The sequence below is a fragment of the Panthera tigris genome, chromosome B2 (genome assembly GCF_018350195.1).
Source record: "Panthera tigris isolate Pti1 chromosome B2, P.tigris_Pti1_mat1.1, whole genome shotgun sequence".
In the NCBI taxonomy this organism is placed as follows: Eukaryota; Metazoa; Chordata; class Mammalia; order Carnivora; family Felidae; genus Panthera; species Panthera tigris.
In genome coordinates, this window is record NC_056664.1 from 139,998,416 (window position 1) to 140,005,927 (window position 7,512).

Here is a 7,512-nt window from a genome sequence, read left to right on the forward strand (position 1 = left end):
TCAGAAGAGCATGTAACTCTTGATATCAGGGTCTTGAGTTCGAGCCCCACACTGGGTGTAGAGATTACTTAAATAAATATAAAACTTTAAAAAAATATATTGCCCCCTCAACAAATTAAGAAGTATGGAGAAACAGATATGGCACGAATGAGCAGGAAATAAGACCTGTGAAGGATGATTTGATAACAGTGTGTCCTCAGTTACTATTATCGGTGTTAACATTCTACCTGCAGAAATCTGCTGGGAGACAAAATGGGTTTAACTTGTGCGGGGAAAAGACTGATAGGAGGTGAAGGAAGGGTCACGTGACTCTAAGAATTTTTTTAAATATTTGATAGAGGTGAGTAGGCATATTTTGGAAGATCCTGTTTCCTCACAATATTTACAAATAAGGATAATCTGACCAATAAAAATCTCTTTCCGAAGGCAAAACGGTCCACTATGCGACTAGTTCTCCAACGTGCTGGTATGCAAACATCCGGGTGAAAACCTGCAAGGAGTAAAAAGCCCCTTGGGACGTTTCCAATTCAAAAAGTCTCAAGTTCAGAAGGCTCCTCCACTCATTGCCCTTTGCCTTAACTCGGGGTGGGGGGCTCAAAGAAAGGAGGAGAAGGGGGATATGAGATGCAAACCTGCGTAAACCCCCCATTTACTTTACCCACACATTCCCTGTTTCTCGGGAAGGCGAAGAATCGGTTGCAAAGAGAGCTGGAATCAATTTCAGCTTTCTACCTTTCCTCTCCCCACAATTTTCCAGAGAGTTGGCCACCCTCGCCTAGGCCAGACAACAAGGGAAAGTGGGATATAATTCTCTCTCTCTCAATGCAGCCTGGCCACGGGGACAGTATCAGCAGGAAAAGTTGCTCACAGGCTGTGTTGTTAGGTTTGTGGCGACTAAAATACAGCCCCTGCTCTCCTGTCCCTTTTCAGAGATGACAAAGATTTTCACCCAGACACTAAGACCACCGGACATGACATCTTGGGACAGTCCAGCGCCGACCCTGGGAGGGTCCCGTGAATCCTTTGAGACCACCAGACATCATGACCTCTGCCACTCAGGTCAAAAGAGGGATTCTGAAATGTCACTTCCCCCCAGTTCTCTTTTTTTGTTGAGGTGTATTTTACGTATTACAAAACATGCATGTTTCGCATATACAATTCTAAATATACAATTATAATTATACAAACATAAATATACAATTTTAGATATACAAAATACACAAATCATGTTGGTGGAACTATACATCCATCCCAGTCATGGTTCAATATAAAGTGGCCCTTTAAGGAAATTTATTATCTGAATAGATCCGATGGCAGTGAAACATGATAGCTTTTATTTCCAAATATCTTGCATTTGCAATCTTAGAACTAGCATCCGAGACGTGAAGATAATGAGATACAGGGTAGTAAATAGTATATTTTACCCCATCTATAAGAATAGTTCCACTTTCCATAGTCATTTAGATAAGAAACAGAAAATGCTATAAATCACTGTAAAGTGATTTGTACTTTAAAGCACAAATCTTAACAATTTGTATGCTGAAAAGTGATTAATCATACTTTATTTTCTTTTCAAATTTTCTTATACTGCCTCATGAATAAGCCAATACACCTTATCTTCTGTCCTATCTGAAAAATCTGGATGAACAGCCTAGGCCGAATTCCATTGTAGCGACAGGGGTACAGAGCTACAAATAATTCTCTTGAAGTCAAAGGAAAATAACAACAAATACAGGAACACCTTCCTCTGAAGTTCCTTTATTTTGGTTTAAACCTCTCTTAACAGGCTCTTTTCAAGTCTTTGGAGCATTATTAAACGATCCTACTATTGATTTTCCGCGCTCAGTACTGGTGAAATGGAGTGATTTGAGGACTAATGACTGAAGTCCACTCACTGTCTAAAGGACAGGTACAAAGGCAGACGTACTTGGAACTCATTCCTCCAACCATCCTCGTAACTTAGACTTCAGCGCCTGGAAATAGGACAGGTGGGAAATAGGACACGGAACTCAACTCATCTCTCTCACTTAAATATAGCACTTCTATTTCTGTGACTTATCTTGGGAAATTTCATAAGTATTGGTATATTTTGCTATTCAGCATGGAGCCGTATGCTTCACTTCTACCTTTGAAATCCAAATTTCCAAGTAATCGCTTTTAGGAGAGCATTCCTCTATTTTCAGCTTCATTCTCCATGGGCCATTTATTTGTGATGCTGAGCCATTGAGTAACTAGAGGTTACAGAGAGAATTTGTCATGCCAGATTCCATCTTAAAAAGAAAAGCTTTTAAGACAAACAAACCAATTTTTTAAATGAGTAAAAGAAATGAATAGGCATTTCACGTAAGGGGGAGGGGAAGAATGGTCTCATAAGTTCAACCTCATAAATAATCAGGAAAATGCGCATTAAAACCACAATAAGACACCATTTCACACCCCATCAGATTAGCAAAAATTTGTAGTCTTACAATACCAAGTGTTGATGAGAATGTAAAAGTACAGAGATGCTCATACAAATTGGTAAGGGGGGGAGGTGTCTTTAGGGGTGGTATGTCAGGATGTCTACAACTTTAAAATGGTTCAGCAAAAAAAAAAATGGGAAGGAGAAAAGAAAAAGCAAATATGATAAAATGTGTTTTCGAAAGTAGGGGGCAGGCTCTATCTAGGGGCAGAGGCTGCAAATTTGAATCATAGTTCTGATACTCATTAATGGTAATCTGGCTAATTTATTTAAGCTCTCTTTATGTCAGTTTCACTATCTGTGAAATGGTGTACATGACAGAACTGTGATAAATGCGGTAATTTACATCAAGTACTTAAAGTAGCCTCTGCCTCATCACAAGCCTTCAATCAATGTTAGTTATTACCTCAATTGGCTCCATTTTGCAGATGATGTAAGTTGAGACTCGGAAGCGTGACGTAACTTGTCCGGTCACATCGCTGGTTATTGGTGGCTGAGGCTAGAGAAGCTGGGGCTGCAGGGAAGCTCTCCCACTAATCAGCAGAGACAGCCACACAGCAGCCCCAGAACAGCAAACACTGGAAACAACACAAATGCCCATCCGTTGTAGAACGGACCACTGAATATTGTTACATTTCCATACCAGGATGCTGTACAGCCAGGGAAAGGAACAAGACAGATTCACATGCAGAGCATCCAAAAAACTTAAAATGCATGGAAGGCTTTTATTTTATCCTTAAAGACGTTAGCCAGTGCAACAACAAGAGGACTGACTGAGCCACTAAAACTACCATAAAAGAAGAATTAAAAAATATGTTGGTTTACAATCACTTGGTATTTCATCACAGCACTTTTTGTTAAGAGCAAGAAAGTACAGATCAAGTCCCACATCGGGCTTTGCACTGAGAGTGCAGAGCCTGCTTGGCTTTCCCTGTCTCCCTCTCTCTCTCCGCCCCTTCCCACCCTCAAAAGAAATAAATAAACCAAAAAAAATAAATAAATAAACATTTAACAGGTAAACAGTACAAAACCAAAGAATTCCTCCTACAATGAACTAATTTACAGCTACTAAAATCATGTTTTTACATGAATATTTAGCGACATAGTGAAATCCTCACTATATAAACTTTAAAAATATAGGATTCCCAAACTTTAAATATATACAAACATATATATTTGCATGCATACATATATACATATGTATATATGTATATACATATATGTATATATGATACAAGATATTTGTGTATATACATATATTATATTTAAATAATATACATGACAGAATAAACCTGAAAGTTATACATCAAAAAAAACTTTACTTTTTAATTTTTTTAAAAAAAATTTTTTAATGTTTATTTACTTTTGAAAGAGAAAGAGACACAGAGCGTGAGTGGGGGAGGGGCAAAGAGAGGGGGGAGACACAGAATCCCAAGCAGGCTCCAGGCTCCGAGCCATCAGCACAGAGCCCGACGCGGGGCTCAAACTCACGAACCGCGAGATCGTGACCTGAGCCAAAGTCAGACGCTCAACTGACTGAGCCACCCAGGCACCCCAAAACTTTTTCTTTTTTAAAGGTTTTATTTTATTTTTTTTAAGTAGGCTCCACACCCAAAGTGGGGACCAAACTCACAACCCTGAGGATCAGGAGTCACATGCTCTACCAACTGAACCAGCCAGGTGCCCCTTGAAGGTATTATTTTAAAGTAATGAATACACCCAACGGGGGGCTTGAATTCACAGCCCCAAGATCAAGAGTCACATGCTCCACCCATTGAGCCAGTCAGGTGCCCCTAAAAAAACCTTTTTTTAAAACTTAAAAGTGGTTTTCTTTGAATGGAGAGATGGAAAATGACTTTCCCTTTTTTTTCCCTATCTCTAATCTATATTTCCCACAGTGAAAATGTAAAACTGGTGACTCTGGAGAGCAATTAGGCAGCCTCTAATAAAGGTGTGGACTGCACACTTACAATCTGGAAACATTTCCACTCCTGGGTGAAAGTCCTCACCTGTGCTCAAGGAGACGTGTACCAGAAAGTTCACAGCAACACTGTCATGATAGAGAAAAAGCAGAAACAACCTACATCCATCTATGCTTCTATCCAGAAGTATAGATATTAGACGGATATCTAGGCAGCAATTAAAAGGAAGGAAACAGAGGCACCACAAGCAAGGTGGGCATATCACAAAAAAATATAATGTGGAGTGATATATATCTGAAAAGGGCAGAAATGTAGGTGGACTATGCTACTGTTTATACAAAGATTAAAAACAAGCAAAATAAAACTATATGTGTATCTGTATTGTTTATGTATATATGCATATGTAGGAAAAGTATTTTTAGTACACGGGAATGATAAACACCAAATGCAAGGCAAAGGTTGTCTGTGGAATGTGAGGAAGGGAAACGGGATGGGGGGGCGGGGAATGGAACACATGGATGGGGGTGTGGGGGGCAGGCAGGGACTGCCAGGATAGCTGTAACGCTTGATCTCTTGGACTAGTAGTAGAGTACAGGTGTTTGTTGTTATATAATTCTCTGTGGGGTGTGTGTGTGTGTGTGTCTGAAATGTCTCACAATAAAATAGTACTCAAATAATGAAAGAAAAAATTTAAATTAAGTTTACCTCTAGCCATGGAATTAATGGGGGGGGGGGCTGGGTGGCCTCATCAGATGTTAAGCATATGACTCTTGATTTTGGCTCAGCTCATGATCTCACGGTTGGTGAGATCGAGCCCCACGTCTGGGGCTGTCAGCGCAGAGCCTGCTAGCCGTTATCTCCCTCTCTCTCTGCCCCTCCCCTGCTCTCTCTCTCTCAAAAATGAATAAACATTAAAAAAAAAAAGAAATGTAATTAATCAGAGGTGCAATCATGGACATTTGGACTGATTACATGGGGGGGGGCACTGATCGGGGTGAGGGGTGGGGAATCCAACTGGACTAATTTTTAAAACTATTTTTACATCTTTATTTTGGCAAAACAGGATTTCCAAACCAGAACATTTTAATTCCTGCAGAAACAGAAACGATTTTCAATGGGAATATCTGATTATAATTATTATCCAATTTTGTTTAAAACCCAAATTATCTCTACTCGGAGAAAAATTAAAACCTATGCACCCCCCCCTCCCTAAAACATCCACATTTAAAGAAGGGGGTAAAGAAAGGCTGAATCTGTAGAGTTATAGGCATTTTATTCTCTCAGCATATTCTGGATTCAGGGGAAATTGTGTGGCTCAGAGCAGGCCCTGGATGACTAAACCCCGCTTCCAGCCTTGCCGAGGCCGATCATCCAAGCCCTGGCCGACTTTGACACAGGGCAGAATGACACATTTGCACATGGTGAAACAGTTTCGTCAGTGAAAAAGATTTCAAGTCGCTTTAAAAGAAGGAAAAGAAAACATTCGGCGCATTCCCCATTTTTCCTTAAGTATACCGTACCTTCCAGTTATGCTGCATTCTCTGTGCCTCAGAGCTCCGAAACACTATTTAAATTGTGCACATAAATCATTTCATCCCCGGTGAAATATAGTCGTCTCCTCGGGGAGAAGGAAGTGGTCACCTGTCCCAAGTGGCTACACCCTGGGGTGAGGACCCGGCTCGGCCACAATCAAAAGGCAGGTAAATCGAAAGGACCCACATTCCGTCTTGGAGGCTCAAAGTCTGGAGAAGTTCCCATCTTTTCACCCACAACCTTTGGGTTAAAGGCTCTCGTTTTTAAAACTGGGAAATTCTACCTCCTGCCCACAGGATCTCAGCAGTTCCAGCGGGTGGGAAATGTAGGGTTACGAGAGCGGAAAGGATCATCAAAAAGGAAGGCTGAAGAAAGAAACTCAGGGAGAAGCTGGAAAAGGTTACACAACCCAGACATTAACAGATAGAAGTGGGGGTGGGTAAGCGCGTTCCCAGCAAAGACTTTCCTTCCACCAAAGACTCCACCGTGAGGTTCCTGTAACTCGCAGACGCGGCTTGACTGACAACAATTTTGTTTACACACCACACACCCTTGGGGAGAGCAGTCCTGCGTTCGCAAGCCACTGCCCGCGTTCTAGACGCTTCCCCGGGAAGGGAGCCGGCCTGCGAGGGGGCGGGGCTGCCGGGCCCGGGGAGGCCCCGCCCACGGCTGCCCCTCAGCCCCGCCCACCCCGTCACGGGGCTCTCCCGGCCCGAGCGGGTGCAGGGGAGGAGTGAAACCGGTTCTCGGGTCAGCCCACCCCGGGATCTGGCAGAGGAGGGCAGGCCGATACTCGGGTGAGCCTGTGAAAACAGCCGGCATCTGCCCGGCGCGTCCGAGGGCCTCCAAATATGTGCACTCTGTCTGCATTGCTAATCAGGACCTCTGAGGAACTTAGGTAATTTCCAAACCCAAACCCTGCCCCCCCAACACACACACACACACACACTCGCACCCCGGGTCTGTAGGAATTGCGCACACACACACTTTCGTACCCTGGGTCTGTAGGAATTTTGTACACACACACTCTCGCACCCCGGCTTTGTAGGAATAACACACGCTCTCACACCCTGGATTTGTAAGAATTGCACGCGCACACACACACTCGCACCCCGGTTCTGTTGGAATTGAGCGCACACACACACACACACACTTTCGCACCCCAGGTCTGTAGAAATTGCACACACACACATACTCTCTTGCACCCCGGGTTTGTAAGAATGTGCACACACACATACACACACAAACACACACACGCACCCCGGTTCTATTGGAATTTCACACACACACACACACACACACACACACACACACACACACTCTCTCACACCCTGGGTCTGTTGGAGTTGCTAATAGGTGCCCCTCCTGTCTGAGGATGTGCTCAGCAGCTAAATTCAGCAGAAAGGATGATCTGAAGGCAGTCTGTGCTCCAGGCCTCCCCCAGGGAGACGAGAGAGAGAGAGGTCAGCCTCTAGAACTGCCTGGAAGCTTAGACTTTCTTTTGGCAAAGGAGAGAAGTCCACCTCACCTGAGGCTAGGCCAAAAATCACTCTTTCCTGAGGGCCTGGGTTTCCCTGTAACTCAAAGGGCTACCTC

The 7,512-nt window shown here is 43.2% G+C and overlaps 1 long non-coding RNA gene across 1 annotated transcript; it reads right to left on the reverse strand.

Annotated features, from left to right (window-relative positions):
* Nucleotides 1-2,197: 2,197 nt before the first annotated feature.
* LOC107181077 lies at nucleotides 2,198-6,269 on the reverse strand. The gene is made up of 3 exons (XR_001511868.2): nucleotides 5,904-6,269; nucleotides 2,868-3,039; nucleotides 2,198-2,231 (listed from the first exon to the last, which is right to left on the reverse strand). It is a non-coding gene; the product is annotated as an uncharacterized LOC107181077 (long non-coding RNA).
* Between the last annotated feature and the right edge of the window lie 1,243 nt (nucleotides 6,270-7,512).